The following is a 26,526-nucleotide window of genomic DNA, read 5'->3' as shown; positions in this document are numbered from 1 at the left end:
GTTTATAGGGAGAGAAGTGCCTCTTCTGTGTGGGGGGAAAGGCTGGGGCTGTGGGAGGGGAATGGGAATTAATCCCTTCAGTGCAGGTAGGTGGAGGGGAGCTGCAGGTTGAGCTCTGGGGGAGCCTGGGGCCAGGGGCTGTGACCTGCTGACCCTCTGTGCAATGAGGGCCCAGGGACTTGTGGCTCTGCCAGGGGACTGGATGCTAGGAGACACAGCAGGAGCAGAGGACCCAGATCCTTGCCCTCAGACCGTGAGGGGATAAAAGCCAAGGGGTTCCTTTTTTGGGGTTTCTCCTCAAAGGAACCAGCTGGAGTTGTTATTTAGTTACTTGGTCATTGCACCAAGATTAAATTATTTTAAGAATTTGAATGTCTGAGTCTCTGCCATGGAAAACCTGGGTCCGAGCCCATAAGGGAGCCCATGTGAGTGTGGGCTGCAGCTGTGAAGGGGCTTTGGTCCAGCTCAGGTGGTCTAAGAGTCAGTGTCCGAGTGGCCCTGGATGCTCAGGGAAGTTTCCTTAACAATGGAGTGTCTAGAAAACCATTCAAAAGTCTCACCTTTAATATCAGACATTTCCCTGTTGCTGCTCCACTGTTTTTGCTTTTACTTTTCATCCTTGCCATCCCCAACGTTAGACTTCCTCTAAGGGTAACTTAGTTTGTGGTTTAGGCCAGCACAAGAACTGAGGCTAAATAGAATCTAGACTAAGAACTGTAAAATACCTGCCATATACACCTTTTCCTCTGGCCATCTCTACGCTTTCTTTGACCTTGAACAGAGCAAATAAATCCACCTGTGTGTTGTGCAGTGTATCTGAAGGGCAGCCAGTTGCCTGTTGCCCTGGATGGCAGTAAAGGATTGGTGTCAGTGCACACTTTTTGGTTGATAAAGCATAAGGAGGAACTGAGTTCAGCCCATTTTTCTACAGCTATATAAACTGCAATGTGGCTGGCAATAAAAACTTGATTTTTTAGCAGTTTCAGTGGATATAAATTGGGCCAGCAGATGGGAAACTGTCAAACAGGTACCATGCTCAAGTATTAATTTTGCAAAATTATTTCTCAAAAGAAAGAAACAAACCAGGAAAAGCTACAAAGAAAATGCTCCAATGCAGCTCTTCCCCTACATTTCCCCTCAGTCAGGACTCCTACAGAATCTGGCTCACAGACTGGAACCACACACTGGCATTGAATCAGCTGGAACTCACAGCTTCTTCTTACCCTGCCTGGAAGCTTTTTGGGTCCATTTCAAACATTGCTACCCCAAAATTTGGAGCAAGGAGGCTACAAGTCTCTCCTCTGGAATGGTGATGTCTTGCTGGAGGCTGACAACCAGCCAGGCTTTGTCACAGCTCAGCTTCCACATCCCCTTGCTTGGGGCATGACCAGAAGCACCAGTGTTTTAACACTATCAAAACTCTGCCTGGAGAAGTAAAATGATGAATTGTTTGATTTTCAAAGCCTGGTGTGCCTCTAGAAAAATAGCAAAGACACAGAAGTCCTGAGTACACCCTTGATTTACACTTCTTTATAGAGTCTTTTTTCACTTTAAAGGCTTCCACCTCACCTGGTACCTGTGCACAAGCAGCTGTGCTGTGTGTTGGAGCAGTCAGCAGGACAGCCAGGGAAGCCTGAGAAGTGAACCAGGAGGTATTCATAATGAAAACTTTATTGCCACCAGGAAAGGAAGGTTCCACTTGTAGTCCTCAATTACATTAGCTTTGCTTAAGTGAAAAGATCTACATAGAACCCAAGGCAGAATGGATAATCAACTAAAGAAAGGGCAGGGAGAGAGAACCAGGCTGAGGAGGAGGAATTAATTTACAGGAAACTGGGCATTTATCCCCCCCTTCCCACTCAGATGCATGAGCTGGGCTCTGCATCCTTCAGGAGCCTTTTGAAAATGCTGTGTATTTGTATTGGGACATTTGTGGGATGTCTTCAGGTGAAGCATCTTAAAATCTTTCCAGTTACCTGGGGAGAAAAGAACATTTGTCAGTCCTTTGTACAGCATTTAGGTTAAAGTAGAGATTTGGTTAAATAAGGCTAACATTTTGGCTTGTCAATAGTAAGAGTATTTGGTGGAGTTCCCATGGCGCTGGACATACTCTGTGTGTTGTGTACAAACTGGTGAGGACAAAGGGGGTTTGCTGAGTGGGCTGCTGAAAACCTCCCTGAATAGACAACACCTGCTGAAAGCCTCCCCGAATTTCTGAGATCTACAACTATTTTCTTTGGAGGCAGCAGCTGAGATACTGCCAACAATAAGGAGAGCTGCTCTGCCTCAGTGAATGCTGGAGACAGTGCATTAAACCTGACCAAGACAGGTTTGCTGCTGCTTATCTGTTGGCTTTATAAATGTCTATTAGAGAAACCAATCTATACATAATGGGATTATCTCACCAGATGTGGCAAAGTAATAGAGCTCTTCTATCAGTGGATTTGTGGTAAATACTCTTTGGACTAATTATTAATTCCTACTAATATGCAGGAGCACTTTCCCAGGGGTGCATGTTTAGTGCAATGTGTGACTGACACATATTAATTAGTAGGAGCTTTGGTCCCAGCAGTGAAAGTCTGGGACAGTGGGAGTCTTATTGTTACAGTGGCTGGGAAAATTTCTTTTTCCTGGTGAAAATTTGAGGGAGTTACTCACAGCTCCACCATCACTTACAGCAGCGTTTCTGAGCTGGCTCCAGCAGCAGAAACTCTGGAGGGAGCTGTAAGCTCAGTGCTTCAGCACAGCTGCTTCTTTTTATTTATTTATTTTTCCTCTCAGCCAAAATGAAACTTTAATGAGGTGGTATGTTGGGCATTTGAAGGTAGTTATATTTTTGAGTGGTTAAAAATGAAATAGTTTTACTTAGCCCTGCACCTATGAGCTTCAAATGTAGTTTCTGAGGTCTCTGAATGCAGTATTCACCTGTGCCTTTGCTGGTCAAGCTTTAGTGGTTTTTATCAGTGTATGAGACCACCTCTGTTTTCTGTGCTGGTATCTGCTTCTTCTGGAACAGGGAAAAAAGGAAATTGATAAAACTACAAGATATATATGTGGTGTGGATTTTTTTTTGTAATGGATTGTCATGGCTTTGGAGTGCTCCTGCTATTTTAGAGATGTGATTAGGGGAGGGATGGTTGAATTTAAAACCTGAGATGTTAAAACCAAAACTGACCAAAGTTAGCACTTAGCTTTGCAATGCTTATTAACTGTGTATTGGGAGGCACTTTTTTTTTGCTAAAAATCACGGATAAAAGTCCTGTGAGAGGCTGACCTGGAGGTTGCAGAGCTCTCCTTTCGCATGAGGGCCGTTCCCAGCCCTGGGCGCTGCTTGCTTTGTGTGCTGATGACAGGAAAGATGCGTGCTTATGTCTTTACAAACAATTCCATGGGTGAGGGGATGGGTGTTCATGTCTCTGAAATTGACATTCTCAATGCCAATGTCTCTACCAACTTGAAGCCACAGGTTTGTTACAGAACCCGGACAGTCTGCCTTTTCACAGTGTGATTTTCCATACACCTGCAACTTCATTCCCATAAAGGGAGAGAGAGCACGGCCGCAGGGTTTCCTCTCTCCAGGTTTCTGTCATTTCCCCCAGAGTTGGGAAACTCAGGCTTGCGCCGAGCCATTTGCCAGTTTCACACTCAGACTGGGCTCTGTAACAAACCCGTGGCTAGAAGTTGGTGGAGACCTTAAGACGCCTTTCCAAGGCGTTGGCACCCGTGCCCTCAGCCCTGGAATTGTTTGCAGAGCCATCAGCACACGGCGGCTCCGGGCGGGCCGGGCCGCGCTCGGGCCCTGTCCCTGAGGGCAGCGCCTGGGGCTGCCGGCGGCGCGGCCTGAGCCGCCTCTCCACGCCACAGGGCACAGATCTGCCGGCACGGAGCTGGATTTAAAGTTTGCCAGTGCTAAAGTCTCTCCCTGCGCCACAGCCTTAGAGCCTGACTCACGAAGGGCTTGTTTTAATCCTTGGAGCCCGGCGTTTGTTTTCCCCCAGGCTGAGGGGAGCTTCAGGCTGTGGGGTGACAGGAGCGGCTGTCTCTGGGGACGCATATGGGGCTTTGGGAGGCAGAACTGCCTTGTTTTGCTGCTTTTGCTGTTTTGAAAGTGCAAAAAAGGTAGAGCCTGGAGCTTATCGCATCAGAATCCTGCTGGACACTGCTTTGATCCAAGCTGGGATCTGCTTTGCAGTCCCGCAGTGAAATCCTGTCCCAGCGATGGTTCAGTGGTAAGCTGAGGCGCAGATCCCGCAGGCACCGAGTCTGTGGTGATTGGGATGGGGCTGCGGCCGAGCCTCATCCCCAATGGGCCACAGCTGTGAGAAGCTGGCCAACAGCACTGAAAGTGTGAAAAACAAGGTTGACTTTCCTGGTCAAATTTTAAAAGTTTAATAAAAAGACAGTAGGAGACAGAAATAAAGCAAAGGGTTAAAAACGGCTGGGTGAGTCTCGGCACTCGGCCCCTTAAACACCTTTTCCTTTATGCCTGTTGCATATTCATAGATCTTATGCATAGTAAGCTTTTCTCCAAACTAATTTACATGTTCCAAGAATTGTTTAGCATATCTCCTCCTTGGATCTGCCTTTTCCGAGCGTGTGTAATCCTTGGTTGTGGTTTAGTCCATTCTTACCACCTCCAGTTTTAGGGCCTTGGTCCACACTGTCTTCAGACAGTGAGTGCTGATAGCTGGCACATCTGTACAGGTGTCCTCTTCATATGTTCATTGGATGTTATCCTGTCCAAGCAGGCATTTTAACACAAGCATACTTCTATCAGCTATTTCACAACTATGTTATAAAGACATTGTCTAAGCTTATTTAACAAAAGAAATAAAAACTAAGTTACTTTACCACTACACATATAAAATCCATTTTAATATTTGCAAAAAGCCGCTATTACAATATGTATCTCTAACAAAAGCAATGAGAAATGGAGTGCCGAGGTGTGTTGATCAATCATGAAAGGGTAAAGAGGACACACAGGTGCAATGCAGGAACAATGAGGGGTATAAAAGGTTGGGCTAAAGAACAAGAAGGGCAGACACTTCTGACGTGGTATGTGGCTTATGCTGTGACAGAATCCTGGCTTTGAACTGTCAGGGTTTGCCTGCTCTTTGTCACCTCCTGCCTGGCTATTCCTGTAGGAACCTGCAGAGGAAGGTCAAGCACAGGCCAAATGAGGGTTCAGGACTGTGAGCAAGCTGCTGCCTGCTCTCATGCTGAAACAATGTCAGCTGAGAAAACATCTTGTAGAAACAAAGATTTCCGTATACTGGTGGTTCTGCAGCTCCTTTGTAGGGCATGACTGTGAAACCATCTTCTGGTCTTTGCCAAAATGGGAAGAGTCCTGACTAGTAAAATTTTACTTTGTTGTCTCAAATAAAGCTTTGAGTTCTCTTGTTGGATTAGAAAGAAACAGAGGCTTCTGTTGCATGCGTGCAGTGCGTGCTCAATGCTGACAAGCTGTGCTGTAGCACTAGATGTCAGTAATGCTTTACTAGAGTCTGTGTCAGCCCTTGCAGGTTTTATTTGCTGCTGGCTTTTGGCACATGATGCCCTTTTCTTATTCCATATTTTCAGGAATAAATACATGCAAATATACTGTCCTTCAAAACTTTGCTGTCCTTGGTGAATAGGCTGCTTAGTTCTTACTGTACAAAAGTTGCATCTGGGCTTGTAAGTTGGCAAATAGTGCTCTTGTCACAATTAAAATGCAGGTGTGAAAGCTTCAAAAGTGATTCAAACACTGCCAAAGAACTTTTTATTTGTAAAAAGGTACCCAACTTTGGATTTGGTAATGTAATAGTTATTAGTGGTTTTGGTTCAATTATTATTGTAGTAGAGTTAGTAAGAGTTGAAACTATTAGGTTTTTGTTATAATTGATTGAAACAGTGGTTGGAAAAACTGAAAATTTAAGAATTATGTTTTTGTTTCTGTTTATAATTAAAAGTTTTGGTTTTGTTGTGAAATATTAGTTACTCTTGTGAGCGTAAATTTATGATAAACATATTTTAAAAGGTATCTTAAATTAGGAGTTCTTAGTTTATGTTGTGTTTTTGGGGTAAAAAGTTGGGGTTGTTTGGGAGATGATTGGTGATTTTGTAAATAGTAATTGGTTTGTGTTGTTTGAGTTTTTTTGTGATTGAGTTAATATTTTGGTTTTTTTAATGTAATGATGTATGGTTGTTTGAAGTTTCTTGACAGAGGTTTCTTGTTCATGTTAAATTTGGAATGACACTGAATAGTATAATGCCCCTTTTTTGTATTGAGGGTAAATATTAGGTAGTTTTGTAATTTTTTTGTTTTGTAATTTTTTAAATTACTTTTTTTATAGTTAAATTATGTTTTTTAAATGGCTTTTACTTGTAGTGAGGGGCTTTTAAATATTTTTAAAATTTTAATATTTTTCTTGTATTTATTTTTAACAGATTTTGGAATTTTGTAAATTGCTTTCTTAGTGTATTAGTTTGTATAGTTGTGGTGTGTTGTGGAGTGTTTCGTTTATTGTAAGTAGAGAGTATTTGTGGTATTGTTGGTAATTGGTTTGGTGTAGTTAAAATGACTTTTTTATCTTTATTGCTTGTATTTGAAAAGGTGAGGATTTCAATTGAATGAGGATGTGTTACTTTCTTAGGCTATTGTTTCTGAACTGTTTGTGTTAAGTGATTTAAAAGGTTCTATAAGGTTTAGTTTTGGTTTGCTGAGTTAGAGAATAGGTGTTTTTATGGGTTTTTGTAGGTTGTATATATGCTTTTAGTATAATTTTCTATTAATTTGTTAAGGTGTTTTTGTTCTAAATTTTACAGAATATATTGCGAGTTTGATAAAATTATGGACGAAATATTATAATAATTTGAAGGTGTTAGGTTACAAGAATCATGTATATTTCCTATTAAGTTATTAAAATATGGGGAGTTCAAGTTGGTTTTAACAGTTTTTTAAACTCTAATATTATGATGTGATACAGGTTTTTACTGAGGATTAGTATTTTCTTATATTTAACTGGTATAGTAAGGAGTTCTCTGTATGGTGAATTAAAATCTTTATCTTGTATGAGTTTATGTCTAATCTTAGTTGAATTAGTCTTTTTGAATTATTTTCTGAGATAGGAGTAGGAGGAATTGAATTTGCTTCTCATTTTGTATGTTTGGGGCTAGGAAGCGATGGGTCAAACTCTTCTTTTGAACTAAAGCTTGTTCTTGTTAGATTTCTATATCAATAAATTTCTATATCAATAAATTACAGGGTTTTTTTCCTTTTTGGTCGATAATATCTTTTTTGTAATGTTAATAGGGTAATTTCTCTCTCTTTTTGTTAAGAGTTTTCTCTTTTTTTCTTTGTAAGGTGGGGGTGGCAGATCTCTGGGTGAGGTGGGCATGGTAGTGGTGTTTGTAGGCTGAGAAAACAGAGGGAGCAGTGAGGATGCCGTGGTTCTATTTGAGGTTTTAGGGTTTCTGGTTAGGACTGAAGGGGAGGGAAGTTTTGGGAATACAGCTGGGAAATTCTGGGAGTACAGTTTTGGGAATTGTTTAAATATGTTAACCAAGGTTTGGTATGCTGTGGCCTGCTGGTTGTATTATTTCTGTTTATGGTAAAAGCATTGTGTGGCTTGAGTTTAACTAGATCTTAGAAGGTGAACAGAGAAGTATTATCTATAGTTGGAAACTGCTTTTGAACTCAAGATAACAAATTCTTTACTTCTTGTTTTGAATCATTACAATAATTAGATTGATCAGAGCCTTAAGGCTTTTACAAAGGTCTCTGGGTTGTTTGGACATCTTGGGCTTTGGGGGACATCATCAGGCACAACTGGTGTTGTGCAATAAGGTAATGTTGGTCTCTGTCTGAGCTGAGCCAGTGATGCAGGCAGAAGTCTCGACTGCTTCTCCCTTGTAGAAAAACTAATTCCTTAGGGTCCTGCCTCCTTTTAGTAGCACTGAACAAAAAGTATTTTGAGGCCTTCCAACTGCTCGACAGATAGTTGAGTTATTGCTTCCTCACAATGGAAGTACCATTTCATTAATTTTTTCAACTTTTACAGAAATAAGGTAACTGAGAAGCATTTTAAAATATTTTATTCTGTTATTAGTCTCAATAAATAGTGAGACACAAGAAATATAAAACTCAATGTTATTCCATCAGAAACAAACCTATTTCCTAGTTACAATACCTTACAAGTGTTCTTCAACCTATTTACTTTTACCACACAGTACTACTATTACCTTTAACACCAATCACCCATATTTTTCCCCCTTGTAGTCCTTCTACAATACATCTTTCACAGTTCTAATTCTCTAAAATATCTTTTTACAAAGCCATATTTTAAAACATATTTCAACTTATTTCTAATTAAATCTCTCTCAACATCTTCTCTATTCCATAACCTTCTTAAGTCAACACACTTTATCTCAATGTTTACATAAAATGTACAAGACTACATGAACTTTCTGTCAAATTTAAATTCTTTACAAATCTATTTCTCACATCTAGGTCTAAAAACTCTGGTTTAGCTGCTTGCCTTTGTTAAATTTACACAAGACCACTGCCAGCAAGGTGTTTTAGTGAAGTGGTTTTTATCACACTTCAGGAAAGCTAACATAAAAAGGTGATGGCTTCATTGCTTGAAAGACAAAGATTTTTCTGCTAAAGATTCTCTAAAGCAGAAAGTATGTTTTCATGGTGATCCGAGACTGTTTCCTGGTTCATAATTCTTAGTAAAAAAATGCTCTGGCTGATGTTGTGAGAGAAGCTGGGTAATACAGCCACTTCCCAATCCCTGCAAGTGGTCAAGGCCAGGCTGGTGGGGGCTTGGAGCAGCCTGGTCTAGAAGGTGTTCCTGCCCTTGGCAGGGAATTGGAACAGGATGGTATTCAAGGTCCCTCCCAACCCAAACCATCCTGGGATTCTATGAATCATGATTTTTTTCCCTAAGAAATATTTAATAGATTAACATAAAATTTATGAGCCCAAATTTCTGTTATTGGAAAATCTTCTGGAGATTAGTTATTTCTCAGGGATATGCTGATGTAAAAATTCAGCCTGTATCGAAAAGTTGTGCTGTTTGACTTCAGAATGGAGTCTAAAATGTGAGTATGTTTAATGTTTAGTCTTGTTTTCTTCCCTCAAAGTCACTGTAGCCTCTCTGGGCAGTTGCTGTCCTTGGGTGGTTGGATGCTGCACCTCTTAGATGCACAGTGTGGGGAGGAGAGATGTAAACTTAGGAAAAAAAGGAAGTTGTATAGAGGGAGTTAGCTTAAGCTCATCAGATACACCAGAGGAATCTCAGTCACAGACTGATATTTTGAAAATTTCTAATTTTTGCTATATACCAAGGGCACTAATCATTACAATAATCTGTGTGTGCATTTGATTTAATGGGATGGAAGGGCTTTATTAATTTCTCCTAATACAAAAGCTGGGAGTGTAACATGAAATAGCTGGCAGGTTTGGGGCAAACAATGTCTTTTACACCAAGTTCAGTGAAACTGGAGAGTTTGTTCCTGCTGGGGGCTGTAAAAGTTTGTGTGCTGGAAAAGGGAATAAAAATTGATATTGGATAAAGATAGATCAGGGACAAGAAATGCAGGTATTGCTGATCCATGGAGCAGGGGGTGGTGTGCCAAAGCCTTTGCAGGGACTCTACGTGGGGAGAAGCAGATGCTTGTCTGGTTTGTGGAGGGGTATGAAGCCTGGGGCATCAGGCAGCAGGTCCCTCTGTCCCTACCATCAGTCTTGCTTTCCATCTTTACATAAAGAAACAAAGTTTTTCTGAGAATAAGCATCTAGAAAGAGGTTTCTGTTGGGAAAAACATTTCTGATAGAAATAATCTTTAAAATGCACAGGGAAGGTGTAGAGGATGTGATGGAGGTGACACTCTGGTGCCATTTTTGTGAAGCTGGCAGCAGTGCTCTGGATACAAAGAATGACTTTTTTGAAAAGCATTCTGCTCTACCAGAGAGGGAATTCAGGGCAGCATTACATGTTTGGAAGAGGCTTGATGCTGTGGTGTCTAGCAGCAAAGGGTGCTGAACCAACCTAAGTATTCCTGCAGCCAGGAAAACTATGAGGCTGTACTAAGTTTGTTTCCAGATTAATTCCTGCATGTGAATGTAACTATGGAAAGGCTCACTCAGACATTATGCTGTTTTTAACATCTGCTAATTTTACATCTGCTAATTGCTGGATATGAGTGAAGAAGATTGGAGTCTTTGTTCCATTCAAGCCTTCTTCTCTGTAGTGATATGCTGACATAACTAAACTTGAAGACTTTTGTGTTACAGACAAAAGATAACTACCTACTGCATCAGAAGTGGCTTTTGAAAAGTTTTAAAGGCTGGTTTGTTGTAACTTAAAAAGCAGAAAATACCTGAGGATAAGGAATGAAGCGAGTGTATGAGCTGCTAGGAAAAGAAAAATGAAATCTGAGTTCCTTGAAGCAGAGATTTTTAACTTGAATGTTTTATTTGGAACAGAACAAAGGGAACAGAGCCGGCGTGGTGTGGGCATCTCCTGCAGTCAGACATGCATCCATGTCCTGGTGGCGATGTGGGCCAGGTGGGACTTCCCTACCTGGAACAAACACTTGTGGAGGGTGTTGCTTTAGTAAGGGCTGTGTGACTTGGGCACATCAGTGATCCCCCAGCCCCTGTGAAGTTCATATTGTACCAACACATGTATTTATCCTCAACTTGGAGGAAATGGGCCCAGATAAAACTAACACAACTTCTTGTACTAAGAATAAAGATGCTCACCCAGCAGCTTGTGGTCATGTGTGACCAGCCCATACCCACTGGAACCTGAGATTTTAGAACTGTTTTCCTGTTGGGGTGTTTCTGTACAGCAGAACAGGCTTTCCATAAAACACAGAGCAAGTTTTCTGACAGCCACTGCAGGAAATATCACTAGGAGGTGTTGCCTGAGGGTGTGTGTACTCTGGGAGTTTCTCATATCAATGATCTTTCCAGAATAAAGCTACTGATTTTGGCTCTTGACTCTACTCATGTTCATTAGGCCGATTTTGTGCCTTGAAAAGTGTGCTATTGAATCACAGAAGAGTAAGAAAGGTCAGTGGAGAAAACCTGTGGAGACAACAACAAAAAAGTAAAAACTGGTAAAAACATGAAAATAGTGCTGAAGTGGGGGAGTTTTTGGTGAGTTTTTAGCTGCTGTCTCTGAGCTGAGGTGGTCAGGCTGGACAGTGAGGGACAGCTGAGAAATGGGATGGGCAGTGAAGCAGCTGGGGATGCCGGTGTGGAAATCTGTGAAGTCCCTGACAGTGGCTGAAAACATAACCCAGCCCAAGAGGGAGGATTAAAAGCAAGTGTTTGGAGCTCTGAGCAAGGGGGAAAAACAACATTTTTCCCCTACCTCTTGGGCAATTTATTTTCATTTCCAGCTTTCCATGAAAGCCTCAGAGATGTGACTGTGCTGTCAGGGCACGTGGGACCGATTAGTGGAAAAGTGCAGCTCTGTGTCTGCCCCTGTGGGATGAACTTCCTTAGCTGGAGTCAGTTTGTATGGCAGTGTGTTAAGGACAGGCTGTGCACAGCATCCTTTGGTGGGCTTGCTTTTTCTTGTTGTCCTGCCTTTTTTAATCCGCATGGACATGTGGGTAGCAGTCTGTAAGATGAAACTGTTTTAAGATTTGTGACTTGAACTTCTCAGTACAGTTATATCTTCACTGTCTGCATCAAGTTGCTTTTCATTTTAGTGGTGGGCATTTGGCTTTTCATAGTGCAAGGATGAAAGTTACTGGTACTGCTCTGCAGCCCCTCTGCAGTAGAAAGTTCTCTGAATGCTTTACAACCATCACCACAAACACTGATGAATGTTAATTCACACGATATGAATGATATGTTAATTATTTCTAAAGAATGTGTGTGGTGTTCACTTAAATACATCGTGACCTGAGCACAAAATAAATTTTTTGTGAGAGCCCCTTTTAGAGAAGAGCAAATGCACAGTGTTTAACAATAGCTGTCCCTGCTGTCCTTGGAGCTGGGTCCAAAACCAGCTTGCTGTGCCTGCAGCCTGCTCTGTGTGCTGGGCCATTGAGCACTGCTCTTTCCTCACAGTATTCCTGCATGCCTCTGCAGCTCCTGCTGAGTTACTGGGTGAGCCATTGCCATCTTCTCATGGTCCAGATTCAGTGAAATGTTTTTGCAGCAGCAAGAGGATCTATGCTTTCCTTTACTTGCTGTAGAAATGCTGCTCTTGAGTCTATTTTGATGGTCTTTTGGGTCCCTCTGTCTGCAGAAAGCAGTGGTTGGGATGAACTGTGGGCAATGTGTGGGGTTTGGGCTTTTTCTGAGTACAGGCTGTTGCCATATCTAAGTGCTCTTAAGCAAATGTAGTCACTGACAGCCTGTGCAAGGTTAAGGAGAAGCAGCCAATGCCCTGGAGATGTCTCTTTCTGGCACAGGAGAGTGTGGCCTTGCAATGCCCCTAGAGCTCTACCTGGTGTCCATTTACTGTAATAATACTAACTTTCCATCATTTTATTGATAGCAAGTTAGAATTCAGTCTTCGGGGAAAAAAAAATAAATTAAAAATATCTAGAAGTCTTGAGGGACTCCCTAAATGATTTTTGATTCAAAGAATATGAAACCTAAAACTGGCACATATTAGATACAGAATGCTGGAAAAGGTTAATAAGATTTCAACAGTACAATTTGGGATCGCTTCATTGCTCAAGTGAGCTCAAGGCATACTTACACCAAGTGTTCACCAGATAGCTTCACAAGGTTATCTAGGTAAGTGCAAACTGAAAGGTATTAATCAGAGTGAGACAGTGAGGAATATATTTACCAGAAGCTCCTGCCTTATTTCATTAAAGCTTTTCCCAACCTGCCATGCTGGAAGACTAGATACTGTTTTTCTTAACAAAGCCAGCTGAATTGGTGTTCTGACTCTTTCCAAGTGAGCCACTGCACATATTCACAATTCCTCTTGGTAGTAATGTAGGATCCCGTTTGTACATAAAGTGCGGAGAGATGATTCATTCCAAATTTATGGAGTGGCTCTTTAGTGTGAGAAGCAAAATCAGGCCTCTCTCTAACCAGTGTTTATTATAAATCTGAGTCTCTCAACAGCAGTAACAAAATACTGGAAGCACTTCCTGAACAGCACTCTGTTAGCTGTATGTTTTGAGAAAGATATTATATCACATCCCAGTCCCAACACTGGGGATAGTTACTCAGTTTATGGCATTCCCTGAATGAGTCTCTCTGCTTCCAAAGCCACAAGGGTAAAAGTCTTCGCTGTGACACAAGTCTGTGCCCTAGTGAAGTTGGGAGTGGTAAGTTAGAAGGGTTTTTTTGTTGACTTAAAGTTTTTGAAATATGTAAATATTAGCTCGCTGAGACTGTTTTTTTACAAGGGTACATGTATAATTCAGATGTTTTTGTGTTTGACCAAAGTTTGTATTGTCCTAGAAAATGTTTAGGTGTGGAGAATCCCTAAATCCTGCAAGGAAATCCTAGTGATTTTTAGTGATTTGTAGCTGCTGGATAGCAAAAGCCATGGCAAAAACCACTGCTGGGATGCAGTAGAGGTGCTAAGTGTTTGAGAGCAATAGCAACTCAGGGCTGCCTCATCTGCTGCCATTAACCAAATAAAGAGGGTCATTAGGTGACAGATTCACCCCATGCCCTTACATGTAAAGAGAGGATATTACAGTGCAAGGTTTTCCTTCTCTGGATACCACAGGCCACATTAATTTCTTCTCAATCACCTCTGTACAATGTATGAGCGTGCTCAAGAGTCTGATTAATTCTTGGGGCATTGAACAAGTCTGGGTGCTTGAGGAGCAAGCTTATGGAGAGGAAAAAGCTGTGTCTGTCACCTGGTGTGCTTAGTCTGTGCCTGCCTCTGGGGACCTGTTGGGTTTGAAATTGTGGGTGTGACCCACTGGTTTCCTTTGCTTTTTGAAGTGTGCAGTAGTGAATGTGAAGTGGCTGCTGTGGCTCTGGGTGTTTAGGGGAATAAAGAATTACAAGGAAAAAGAATGACAAGTCAGAACCTTGCAGACAAACTTGAGTTGTTCCTTAAAACCTGGATACGTATTATAGCTGCTTCTGAGTGTGCTGCTGCTGTCTCCCCTGTTAGTTAATGAAAAGAATGATGTTGCAGAAACTGTATTTGTTGTTCTTGCAGATTTCTTGCTGAAACACAAACAACTATAATGAAGTACTTAAAGGTAGGAGTAAGTCTAATGTTTGGATAGATACATAAAGTTAGGCAACTTTCTAAGGAAAAAACTGCTGTAATAGCTTGAACAAGTTAATATTGACTATGGCTTTTTCTGACAGCCTTGTAGACAGCTCACCCAAAACCCAAACTGCAAAACTATGAGATTGTCAAAGGAATTGAAAACCCATTGTTCTGAAAGTTCATCATTGGACAGGAAGATTTGTAAGTGCAATTCCATAAGCATATTTGTCTCCTCTGGTCTAGAGCTTGAGTAGGTTTTATTCCCAATATCTTACAGGGTGTCTGAGCACTTTTCCTTGCATTAGGGTTTCATTTTCTTCTACATATCCTGAAGTCTGAGTGCAAGTTGGGGAGCCTCCCTCCAACATGTTGAAGCTGAGAATAGGTGAAGAAACTGTCACTGCATGTATCAGGAGCCATGCTTGTACCAGAAAACAGAATTTTTGTACTCATAGAAAGGTTTGTATTTGTGGTGTGCAGATGTAGGTTGGAAGGGTTGTGTTTGGGTGAGGTCAATCAGCTGCAGAGAACTTGCTTGAGACCTACTGCCCTTTATCCTCAGACTCCTGCCTACCTCATTTTTCTTCATGTTATTTCTTTTTCCCTTTGGACTTCTTTGATTTCTTTCAAAAACTTTCAGGTGACTTTTTTAAACACTGTTATGAGCTTGTGACCACAAAGCAGCTGAACAGTGTCCAGCTTTTGGAGGGGTTTAAGCCTAGGCATTGAACCTTCTAGCCTCAGGATAGGAGGGTGCATGTAAGAAAGCAGCTTGCCTCAAGCAGAAACTCTTTCCCTTTGCTTTTTGATTTTTCATTATTTCAAGAAACAGGCATGGACTATAATAACAGCAGACACATTCAATTTCAATTGTGTTTTTTCCTTTCTGCAAAAAATAAGACAGCAGCTGCTTTTACTGTCTAAAAGATTATTGAGTGGGTCTGTTGCCTGCTCCATGAAAGAAGAGAGATATCTACAAAACAACATCCTTTACTGCTAAAGTAAAAAGATTGTTTGCATGGGATGTTTTCCCACTTTTTCCTGTTTTTTTTTTTTTCCTATCTTGAAGTTTTTGTGTGGTTCTTTATTCCTCCCTGAACCCTTTCCAGAGTTTCTGCCTACAGTAGAATATAGCAGTCATTAAATTTCTATCTTTCAAAACACCAGGTAACAACTTAAACCTAGATAACGGCAGGGTCACTCTAAGATTTCTGGCATCCAGATGCCATTCCTTTCATTAAAATTAAGGTGTCACTTGATGTATTTCAGTCTTAACACTTTTCCAGATGATATTGTGGAATCATCCAGCCCCCTGTGGGTGGTGTGGGTAACCACCAGGTTTCACTGCGTGCTGATCTTTGTGCTGCCAGCGCTGCTCATATTTGCCTGTGGTATTGAGGCAATCAGAACGATGACTTGTTTGGAAAAGGGCCTGTTCCTGTGCTGAGGTTTCTATACAGCAATTAGCACAGTGTGACCCAGTCATCATGGCAGATTTCAGAAAGCAAAACAAGCTAACAACCCTAGAGTGGAGAAAATAGCTCAGGTTTTTTACATCTGGGGGCCAATCCATATGAGTTTTTAAGTTTGAGTGATACTCTCATCGATTTTACAGTGAGCACCTTGTTTCTTGTGGGGAATTTCAGCAGCTTTCTGCCAAGTGCCTGTTTCTGGATTCATTTAAGCATAATGCTCTGTGCAGTAGTGCTGAAGCCCAGAGAAAACCAGTGGTCTGTAGCTCTCTCTAAGCATGTGCTCCCTCTTTCTGCTGCCACAGATGGATCCCTGTGCAGCTCCTCACACTGAGATACTATGCAAAAAAATCTGCAAATGCTCATCAGGGAAAATCCAACTGCTTTGCACTGGATGACTATAACTGGTGTGGTATTCTTGATCACTGCAGAAACTCATTTAATTTCCTCCACGGCATCTGCAGTCACTCTAGACTCTTTGCAAAATGCTTCTTTCTTCTCGGCTTTAGATCTCTTTTCTAGTTGAGAGAGGTGTTGAGAAGAAGGATGCATCACAAAAGGGAGAAAATGTAACAAAGCTGAAAAAGTACTAAAACATTGTGAATAAAGAATATAGTTTAAGAGCATACTTTGTAGGAAGTGAATAGAACATCGAGTGATAGTAAGAGTTCTCACAGAAAATTGCTAAGTTAAGCCTTCTCTTCACTGACAGGTAAGAGACGTGAGTTAATAAGGCAAGGCAGGCATAGGAGGGAAAACTTAAGCTCTCAACTTTGCTTTTCATGAGGAAATGCTGAATTATGACAGAAGTGAACTTTTTTTTAAGGGAGCATAGTGGAAAAAATAAGATTGCTGTTAATGTTTGGGGCTTTTTTAAGAGAAAAAGGGTGTTATTAGTCTAGAATACTGATTCATGAAGTCAGTTCATGTGTCCCCTTCATTTTGTGTTTTTATCAAAATAATTTAAATAGGAAATGGTTAGATTACTGGTTTTGCTTAGCATATTTAAATTCAGAGTAGTAAAAATGAGAAACAGCAATCGAAGCTGGCATCTTACTGAATTGTATCAAGATGAACAGGGTTTCAGTAGTGTTTTCTGGAGCCCTTACTCCTTAAAACCATTTTTCATTGGCTCTTGTTTCATGATGTCAAACACTCCATTATAAAATCTATCTCTAATTAACATCAGACCTTGACAACAGCTTGATGGTGGGAGTTTCCTCTCCTTCCTGGCTATTCACTAGAGAGAGTTGTCTCCTTTCAGCATTATAGCTATCAGAAGTCAGGTTGGCTGGAAGCATGAGAGGAAAAAATGTTGGTTTCCTTCACTTAGAGAAAAATTTTGAAATTATTTGTCCAGTGGCTCTGCAGAATGTGCATGAGGAGGTGGCAATCAGCTGGGTCAGGTTGGTATTTGGTGGTGTGGGATCAGGGACTGTGTCCTCTGTGTTGTGATGCAGTGACATGCATGGCATTGTGCTGCAGTGGTGCAGCACAGCCAGCCTGCCTTTTCATTTTGTGTCACATCAAGGATCCCTGCAGTGCTGGAGTCTCCATGCTGCATTATTGGCAGATTTTTCTGTTGTTTTCTTTTCCAAAATGATGTTCTGTCAGCTCTTATTTGTCTAGGTAAAACATCTCTTACCTCTGCACAATTTGCTGGCTCTGTGGAGATCCATTATCCTTCAGTGTTGTGTTCATGTACAGAAATGTTTCCTGTAAAGCCTCAGTTGGCTGTGATTTAATGGTTATTCAGTGCTGCTGTTTTCAAAGAGCCTTCACAATGCGGGAAATGATTTCTTCTCAGTTTGACACAAGATAAAAAGAACATTTTTGTGCTGAATGACTTGGCTTTGCCGTGTTAATGAATAGCTAATCAAGGTCTGAAAAGCAAAGCCTTGGAGCTGCTGCCTAACAGAAGAGGGTTACTAAGTTCTTAAGGGCTTGGCTCAGAAGCTGCGTACAGTTGGGCAAGTTTGTACCACTATTCATTTCAGACTAACTTTTATGGCACCTAGGGTTAATTTATTGTGGCATTAAAAATAAGAATTAAAAATTTGTGTGCCACCACATGAAAGGTGACTCAGCCACCTAGCAAAGAGCAAATTAACAAACACGGCCTGCTGTCAGACTCAAGCAGGCAAAGAAACTCATGCATTGGAAGTATTTCAACAAGCCAGAGCCCAGAATAAGGACTGGTGATGGGTTGCAGATGTATGAAGCCTGGAAAATGCAGGAATGGAGTCAACATGAATGAGTGTCCCCTTGGCAAGGCAACCTAGACAGAATGCACTATACTGGCAATTTTGCTGCTAATGATCTAGAAAAGGCAAATTAGGGATAGATGTGATTTAAAAGAGAACAGAAAGGTGGCATTGATGCGAGGTGCCAGAGTAGAAACAGTGCCCCAGTGACATCCCCAAATGTCAGCTTGGGCTGGAAGAAGCTTTGGCAATGGTATTGGAGGAGAGGAGGAGGCAGTGGGGCAAGAGGATGGCTGCAGGCTCTGCCACTGCCAGCAACAATCCAGCCTCGTGCAACTCTGGGTTAGTTGTATGGGGGAAATGAGGACAGCAGCATGTTTGTTTCTTCAGACTGTGCAGGCTTGATAAAAGAAGATTTGCTATTATTCAAACCTGGTATTCAAAACTGCAGGAGGTGAAATTTGATTTTTTTTCCTGCCAGTATTAATTCAGTGCAGAGAAGACACTTTGTCAATGTTTTATTTTCAGTCCTGAGCCATAGGCACTTTTTCCAGAGAAGTATTGAGGGAGCATTAGCAAAGAGGATGCCATACGGTCTCCTTAGGGATGTAATTCAGTTACAGCATGCTTTAAGTTAAGTCTCAAGGTGTGCTGTGTATGCTGTTGGTGTACAAATTATCTTCTACACCAGAGGGGGCATGGTGGGGCCCTCTTGGTTCTTACTTGCAAAGCATTCAAGAAACTGGTGGGATTGCAGGAGGCCAGAGGGAACTGTGGGCATGGGTGCTGCTGCTGCAGGTTGTGTTGGAGGCCCTGGCTTGGAGCTGGGATGGATTTGCTTCCGTCCCTGCAGGGATAAGGTGTTTTCCCTTGTAACTCTGATGACACAAGCATCAATGTGAGCAGTCCTGTGGTCAGTCAGTGCATCCTCTGAGCTCCTCTGTCTCTCTCCTCAGAGCTGTCGTAGTTGATTGACTTCTTACAATATTTCTGTTATCATGGGAATATGGTAGGAAAGTACATGGGCTTTGGTGGACTTGTATCTGACAAGTACACTACTATACTATTATATTAGCTATGAAGAAAACTATTTCTGCTCTGTTTTTCAGGTAAATAGTATTTTGAGATGTTAAAGAAGTATGACTGGACAGAAGAATAATTACACTTTTAAAAAAAGTAAGATGGTGAGGAAAAAACACCTATGACTGATTGCTTCTGTGACTAGGGAGGTTTTATGGTTCTACTGATCCACATGAGAGATTGTTTGCTAAAGACTGAATATTGTAAAGTCTTTTTTGTGTGTGTGTAGGCTCACAAAAACTACACAGAACCTTGCTTCCTTGTGTTCCTGCAAGATTTTCCTGTAGGAGAATCTATTTCTGAGATCATGTTCTACCTTCAAACCTCTTTGAAAGGAGAAGACAACAATATTTTCCTGTTTTCTTTAATTACTTTGTTAATTTGTTTGGGTTTTGTTGTTGTGGGGCTTTGGTTTTTTTGGTGTGATTTGTTCATTTTCTTTAACAGAACTTTGCTGTGGGTGGTTGATTGCCAGAGTTGAACTGTTTTGGCAGAAATCTATTTTACGTCCCCAAGACTTTTGAGTTTTAGTAAACACTTTTTTTCTCATGTGGAATAACAGAAATGTTTTATTTTAGTTATTATTTTTTTTCCTTTACAATCTCATTTTATTAAAAAATTTGGCTTGGGCTCCAAGGAATAACTCAGACAAGGAAAAGCTCTCTACAATGTCAGAAGTTTTTTCCTCCTTGGGCTGTGTCAGGCAATAATGTACCTGGAGCCTTTTCCTGGGTTGCACCAGGTGGAAAAGCTCTTTCCTCTGCTGAAAGGGAACACAGTGGTGGTAGAGAGTTGGACATTGTCTCATCTGCCCCTGACCCCTCCTCAGTAAGCTGGTTTTGGATCTCAGCTGGTTTCAAGTTTGTATTTCAAAATTGAATTATGCTGCACATGTAATCAGCAGAATGCTGTGAATAAACTGGTGTATTGAGTTTGGCAAAACAGAAGGAAGATAAGTCATGGATAAAGGTAAGAATTAAACAGAGTAAAAAATATTTCTACTTCCAAGTGCTGGAATTTTCAATTTTGAGGTAAGAAGCGACTTGAAATGAAAATGTTTCATTTAGGCAAATATAGTTACTCATAATTTTTAGAAATGAAAGACCATTTTATTTTTAATTCTCACATTTTAAAAACCCACAATGGGATCTCTTCTCAATTCAGTGAAATACAGAATACAATTGTCCTGTGAATCATTTCAGTTGGCCTGATTTCTTCAGTAAGGAGTTGATCAAAATGTTTTGCTTATCTGTTTCAGTGAATCAGATCAAGTCAAGTATCTTACTGTGTCTAAACACAGCCTTAGGATGGTGTTTTGCCATACAGTTTTTGATGAAATCCTTTAAATGTTTGTTGTGTTGATATGGTGTGTCACCCAGCTTCTGCCTATCCCAAGGAAGGAGTTCTCCTGGGTATTTTGAGTGGATTAATTAGTGCACCAGTGATGATTAGTTCTACCACCTCTGGACAGTACAAAGCATTTGTTATTTTTCACATAGGGAAAAAAGAGAAGAAATTGCTGGAAAATAATTTCTGAAATGACTATAATAATGAATCATTAACAGCTTAAATACTAGTGTCAGGGATACTCATTCCAACTGGCTTGTAGTAAAATGAATTCTACATTTAAGAGAAGAATTAATGGTGTAAACTGCTGTTATAATGATGTTTTAATGACTGGAACAATCTTACTAGAACTATTTTGCAAATGTGGTCTAAACCCAACAGGTGGCTGAATACAGCCTTTAGACTAATAGTGTTATGCAAAGCTGTTGCATTTAGTTTTTGTCTTTGAGTTAACATTTTAATTTAATCAAGAACTATTAGATTCCAACTCCATTGATTAAAAATATATTGTCACTTCAGGTGAGCTGCATTGCAAGTATAACCTCCAGTGAGATGATCCCTGCACTTCTGGCTTTGCTCTTGAAAATATAAAGTTCTTGTTGGGTTTGTTTTTCAGAATCAGTAAAACTTTGCAGAGTTCACTTTGTAGTTTGTATGTAAGTAGTAGTTCACTTTGGTTTTGTATGCTGCTGCTCAGCTCTGCATGTTATAGAAGTGTGATTTGCTTGCTGAGAAGCAAGAAGCTGTTTAAATAAGGTGAATGTTTCAACAGGTATGCCCAGCTTTTTTAGCTGCTTGCTGTGGTCCTCAGATTAAATAGTACAGATATACAATTTAGAAAGAAACTGATGAACAAGCACAGGTAATATTTACTGTAAAGCTTCTTGCTACTGCTATTGTTAATCTGTAATGTGCAGCCTAATCATGTAGATCCATAACAGCAAATTTAGAAGTGAGCAGGATGTGAAATGGCATATGCAGTTCTTCATAAGGAAACAGACTTTTTTATTTATTTAAGCCTTGCTGTCACCAAAACCTTTTATTTAACTGAGGGAGGGGGATGTATTAACTAAGTACTTAAATTCTCATTAATGAGCAAGTAAACTAGATAATCTGTAGAGTTTCAGTTCAATAAGCTGCTTAACCTCGGCATCTCATTTACAGGGTGAGCAGCTGATAAAGTTGTGGTTAGAAGGAGGAGGATACTATTTGGGAGCAGTTCTACATCTTGATCCAGTCATATGGATGTATTGTATGAGTATGTGAAATTCAAAATCCTGTCACAGAAGGTCTGTATAAGATACAAGTGTCTAAATTGCAGTAACATTCCAGGTGCCGTTTTTTTGTGTTGCATAATGTATTGAAATAGAATAAAAATACTATCCTTATATTTTAAGGATAGCAATAGTGTTTGTAGGCAGGGCTATGAAATGTGGTTTAATATAATCATCATTGCACCTACTAAACATGACCTGCTTTTGGAATACTATTGTGAATATAAAAGGAACAAAAAAAGGCTTGAATTTGGAGCCTGATTCTTGTTTTTCTTCAAAACGATAGGAGGTGTTTGTGTTATACACAGCAAACTTGGAGATCATTTTAAGCACTCCAGTGGCTTACAGTTAGAATTTTATTACCCTGTGTTTAGTTAGAATTTTATTACCCTGTATTTAGAAATGAGAAAGGAGTTCAACTGCCTCTAAAAGCATTGCCACCACAAAGTGGTTAAGTACCATTGTGTCTGACCTTATGCTGAAGTCAGTAATGTGCCAAACACATCAGTCCTGTGCTGCTACCCACGTGCAGGATGTTTGCTGATGCACAAGCTGACACAGAGGGTGCAGTCACAGCAAAGAGCTTTGGCTGAGGTGGGGACAAGGGGTAGCACATGGTTTAATGATGAGATGTTATGTCTCTAGTGAAAGCTCTGTGCTTTTCTGCATGCGAGCAAGTAAAATGTGTGTCAGTAGAAGGAATATAATCTGTCCTGATTCCCTAGGTCTGGGGGAGCTTGGCTCCAGAACTTAGCTGAAATAAAAAGTGGTAAGAGTTTAGGTGTGCAGCTCAAGGTATGAAAGGAGATGTGAGACATGAATGTGCTCTGAGAAAGCATTTGCAGAAAACAGGTCTGTGAAAGATGGAGAAAGGGGAAGGGGTAGATGGGGGACAGGTTAGGGAGGAGGGAGGGAGAGGATGAGAGAAGTGTCTGATTCAGCCCCAGTTTTTACTTATTTCTCTTATTTAACAGGTGTATTTTCTGCCAGCACTTAAAATGACACCATCTGGTTTGCATGTTGTTTAAGCGTTTTTTGTTTATGTATAACTAGCTCAATGAGATTATTAAGATGATCTTTTTAAAGCAAATTCAGTGTCAAGTAGGCATTCTTCAGCCCATGTGGTGAAGAATCTGGAAACAGAGAGTCTGTGTTTCTCTTGGCTCATATCTGTGGTAGAGGGGTCAGGTCACGCAAAGAAGTTCCTCCCTATACCAGAAAGGAAGGTCAAGGCTGAAGCATAGAATTGTTTAGGTTGGAAAAGACCTTCAAGATCTAGTCTAATTGTTAACCTAGTATGCTGCCTTTATTTTAGAATTTTAAGACCTGTAATAGTTCTTCTGGCATAGTTATAGTTGTGAATAATTTAATAAGGGCAAACAAATTTTCCTTATGTTTGTATAGTTACAACTGCATGTGAGGGAAAGAGAAGGGACAGATACTGATCTCTGCTCTGTGGTGACAGTGACAGGATTCCAGGGAATGGCCTGAAGCTGTGTCAGGGGAGGTTTGGGTTGGATATCAGAAAAAGGTTCTTCCCCCAGAGGGTGGTTGGGCACTGGAACAGGCTCCCCAAGGAAGTGGTCATGGCACCAAGCCTGACAGAGATTAAGAAGTATTTGGACATTGCTCTCAGTCACAGAAGTGACTCTTGGGGATGGTGCTGTACAGGGCCAGGGTTGCACTTGATGATCCTTGTGAGTCCCTTCCAATTCAGCACATTCTGTGCATGCTGGGTGTGTTGCAGCTGTTAAAAGGGAGATTGCTGAGCTGGTGCTCCCCTGTCCAGCCTGGCAAGGTTCTTTGTGAGGCTTCTGCTGTCAAACCAGGGAACACTTGGGTTTTCAGCCTGTGCACGTGCTGAAATTTGTGTTTCTCTGTCCCAGACTCAAGCAAAACTGTGTCCATCTGCTGATGCTGTTAATCATACATCTGAACTGCAGTGTCAAACCCCTCCTGCACTACCCTTGCAGACAGGATAAGGGATAAAACCCTTGCCATAAGCCCCTTTAGTAGCTGCTACTTTTCAAGAGAGGTTTAAATGGCTAACTTTCTCCCTTCCATGGTTTTATTTGTAATGTGTGCTGGAATTTTCTTAGGGTGCTGCTGCTTGGTGATACTAATTACTGGTTTTGGAGACAACTGGAGAAATCCATAGTGGCAAAACTGGATGCTGTCTTTTGTCTTCTTTCCAGAATCAGCTGTGCCCGAGTCCCTCTGTGATAAATGTTTGCCCTGTTCTGCTTCTTCATCACCTCCCATGGCAGAGATTTCAAGGCTTGCTCAGGAAGCCTAACCCCCCAGTACTACCCTGGCCTTAATTCTTAAAAGTTTCACTTCTTACCTCACTTAGGTTTTCTTTGCACCAGTAAAAGTGGGTTATCTCTGTCCCTATCCACAAGGACACTGAAGAGATTACTCCTTGCCTTTATGCAGCAACCTTTTTTGTAGTCTGTCCTTTTGTTCCTCTTTCATCTCCTTTTCTTGGGGCTAAGCAATGCCAAATTATTCAATCTCTACACCTGTGTGATCTTTTAAACACCTCCAAAGGGAAAAAGTACATTTCAGTTGAAATATTTCAAATAATATTTCATGTATATCTTATTAAAAAGAAAGTTCTGTACAAACTTATCTTTGCATAGTGGCATTTTTTCAATTATACTGGCAGGGGAGATTTATCTGCAGTATTTTTGTATGTGTTTTTTATTTAGCATAAAATTGGAAAATGATTTGAAGCTTCATGGAAAGATACACTTTGAAAATGCATTATGGAAACTTATAACTCAGGTGGTATTAAATCCACTTATCCACCAGGTAGTCCAAAGAACTGGGACAGTCATCAGCCACTTCTGCAGTGCTTGCTTTATCCTGAATTTCAAATTACTTTTTTTAAAACTGGCTTATTAACACACTTCTAAGTGTGGAAGGGGTAGTGATCTTCCTAAAAATATTTCTGCCTGGTTGTGCTGCAGGAGTAGGAACTTGCCATGAAGTTTAGAGCAGTTTGGGTGAAGGGTTTGGAGAGGGGGAATGAAGTTGTAGTTAGTCTTAGAGAAATAACTCAAATGCATGCAGGGAAAATGTTGAAGAGATGCTCTTATTAGTCCCCACTGCCTGTGGTCCTCATCTGCGTGTCACAGAGGGACTCCCACCCCTCCTGCTCTTGTGACTATGGTCACACACCTGAATTTTTGCCAGTGCTGCTTCCATAAGTAATCCCTAATTAGGTAATGCTTGATTTGATTATTTTTTTGATAATGAAATGCTTCATTCTGCCCTCATGAATGGAATTGTCTCTTGCAGTTCCATTATACAGCTTTATTCAAATAATTTGCATTATCTGGAAGCCCAGAAATGTTGGGATTTTTCTACCTCATTTCTCAAAACCTTTATTATCAACGCCTTAATTCTCAGACTATTCCAATGTTGATTATAAATGCTTTTGGGAAGGCTAATGTTCAGAAATAATGAGGTTTTCTTCATTTATAGCTGTGACCAGGAGATTGTGTAGTAATAACGCTTCCTGCTGCAGTAAAACATTCTTTAGAATGTTTTGAGGGCCTTTGTAGTTCAAGGTTAAAGATGTTAAGATAAGTCAAACTATATTTAGTAGTTTTTAGCAGTACACAGAAGAGGTCCTTGCAGTTTGGGAAACCAGTTGTTTCAAAGTGTTACTTTTTTTTTAGTTAGCTGATGAGACAGACCAATTTGATTTTTATTTGTGCCTCAACATGTGTTCTACATGGGGTGAAAAATTACTCTAGGGGGTTGTACAGGTGATGAAGGTGTGAGAAACAACCACTCACAAGTGTCAAAGGTTTATTAAACCTCAACAAAGGACTGTATAAGGAAAAAGGGGCAGCGCTGGGAGCGTCGCCGATGCCAGAGGCTCACCCACAAAATGGCTGCTCCACCTTTTACGCCCCCGGGTTTGCATCAGCCAACCCTGGCCCCACTCAAAATCTCCCAGTCAACTCTTCTTTGCTGTCCATTGGTGGAGGCCTTCTTGCAGCTTGGTTGGAAGTGAGGTGTTGCCCTTCCCCATTCCCGACTGCCCTCCCTCCATGTATCCCCGACACCCAGGCTGCCTGGTGGGAAGGGGCCCACGGGGAGAACAGAGGGTGTCCAAACAACAAACCACAATAACAGAACTATACATCAACAGAACTTCTCTCAACCTACGCACAATATTCACCCCTGAATTGTGAGAGCCAATCATCATATTACCTGTCTGTAACCAAGGGGAGCCTCTGCTGCTGTTTGGAAATGGCCCTCGGCCGGTCCCAAGAGCTGTGCAGGCCATTGCTGCTCGCAGCACACCTGCTCCATCTGACACTAACAGGGCTCCTGGGGTACAGCAGTGACAATCTGTCACTGCTTCTGTTTCTCTCTTTGTCTCTTTCTTCCTCTCTGCTCTCTTTTCTGTGCCCCTTTGGTAGGAACACTTACCCTTCTTTATCAAAAAACAATTCTCAGATACAATTTTGCCACATTTGCACTTTATTTTCATCCAAGAAATCTATGAAAAATAATCCTCCCCCATTCCCTCTTTTATAGTTGGACAGGACAGCAGATTAGCTTCCTAGATGAAGAACTAAAGCATTTCTAGAGATTTATGTTGTGATTTTTTGATTGGCAGAAGTAATATCTACTCATTAGGATCAAGTTACTAATGCTCTGTACTTCAGTCCAAGTTCATCCTAGTATTTTCTTAGAGGAAGTATTGTGCTGTTATACTCCCATGCATCATAGAAGTAACAAAGTGGAGATAGACTTGGTCTCTAGTGATATTTCCCAGGGCTCAGTTTTAGTGCAGAGCCTAAATAATATCATCAATAAAGGTTTTGCATCTTTATTGATGATTTGGGAATGGTGATTCAGTGCACACTCAGTACATTTCCAGACAGCACCAAGCTGGGTGGGAGTGTGTATGTGC

General features: G+C 41.0%; 1 long non-coding RNA gene across 1 annotated transcript; it reads right to left on the bottom strand.

Moving 5' to 3' along the window:
- Positions 1–1,644: 1,644 nt before the first annotated feature.
- LOC135306302 (uncharacterized) lies at positions 1,645–3,791 on the bottom strand. The gene is made up of 3 exons (XR_010367102.1): positions 3,275–3,791; positions 2,926–3,007; positions 1,645–1,976 (listed from the first exon to the last, which is right to left on the bottom strand). It is a non-coding gene; the product is annotated as an uncharacterized LOC135306302 (long non-coding RNA).
- Positions 3,792–26,526: the final 22,735 nt, after the last annotated feature.

Source organism: Passer domesticus, chromosome 8 (genome assembly GCF_036417665.1).
Source record: "Passer domesticus isolate bPasDom1 chromosome 8, bPasDom1.hap1, whole genome shotgun sequence".
Lineage (NCBI taxonomy): Eukaryota > Metazoa > Chordata > Aves > Passeriformes > Passeridae > Passer > Passer domesticus.
Note: the sequence above shows the minus strand (reverse complement) of the source record. Positions and strands in the feature narration are given on the sequence as shown.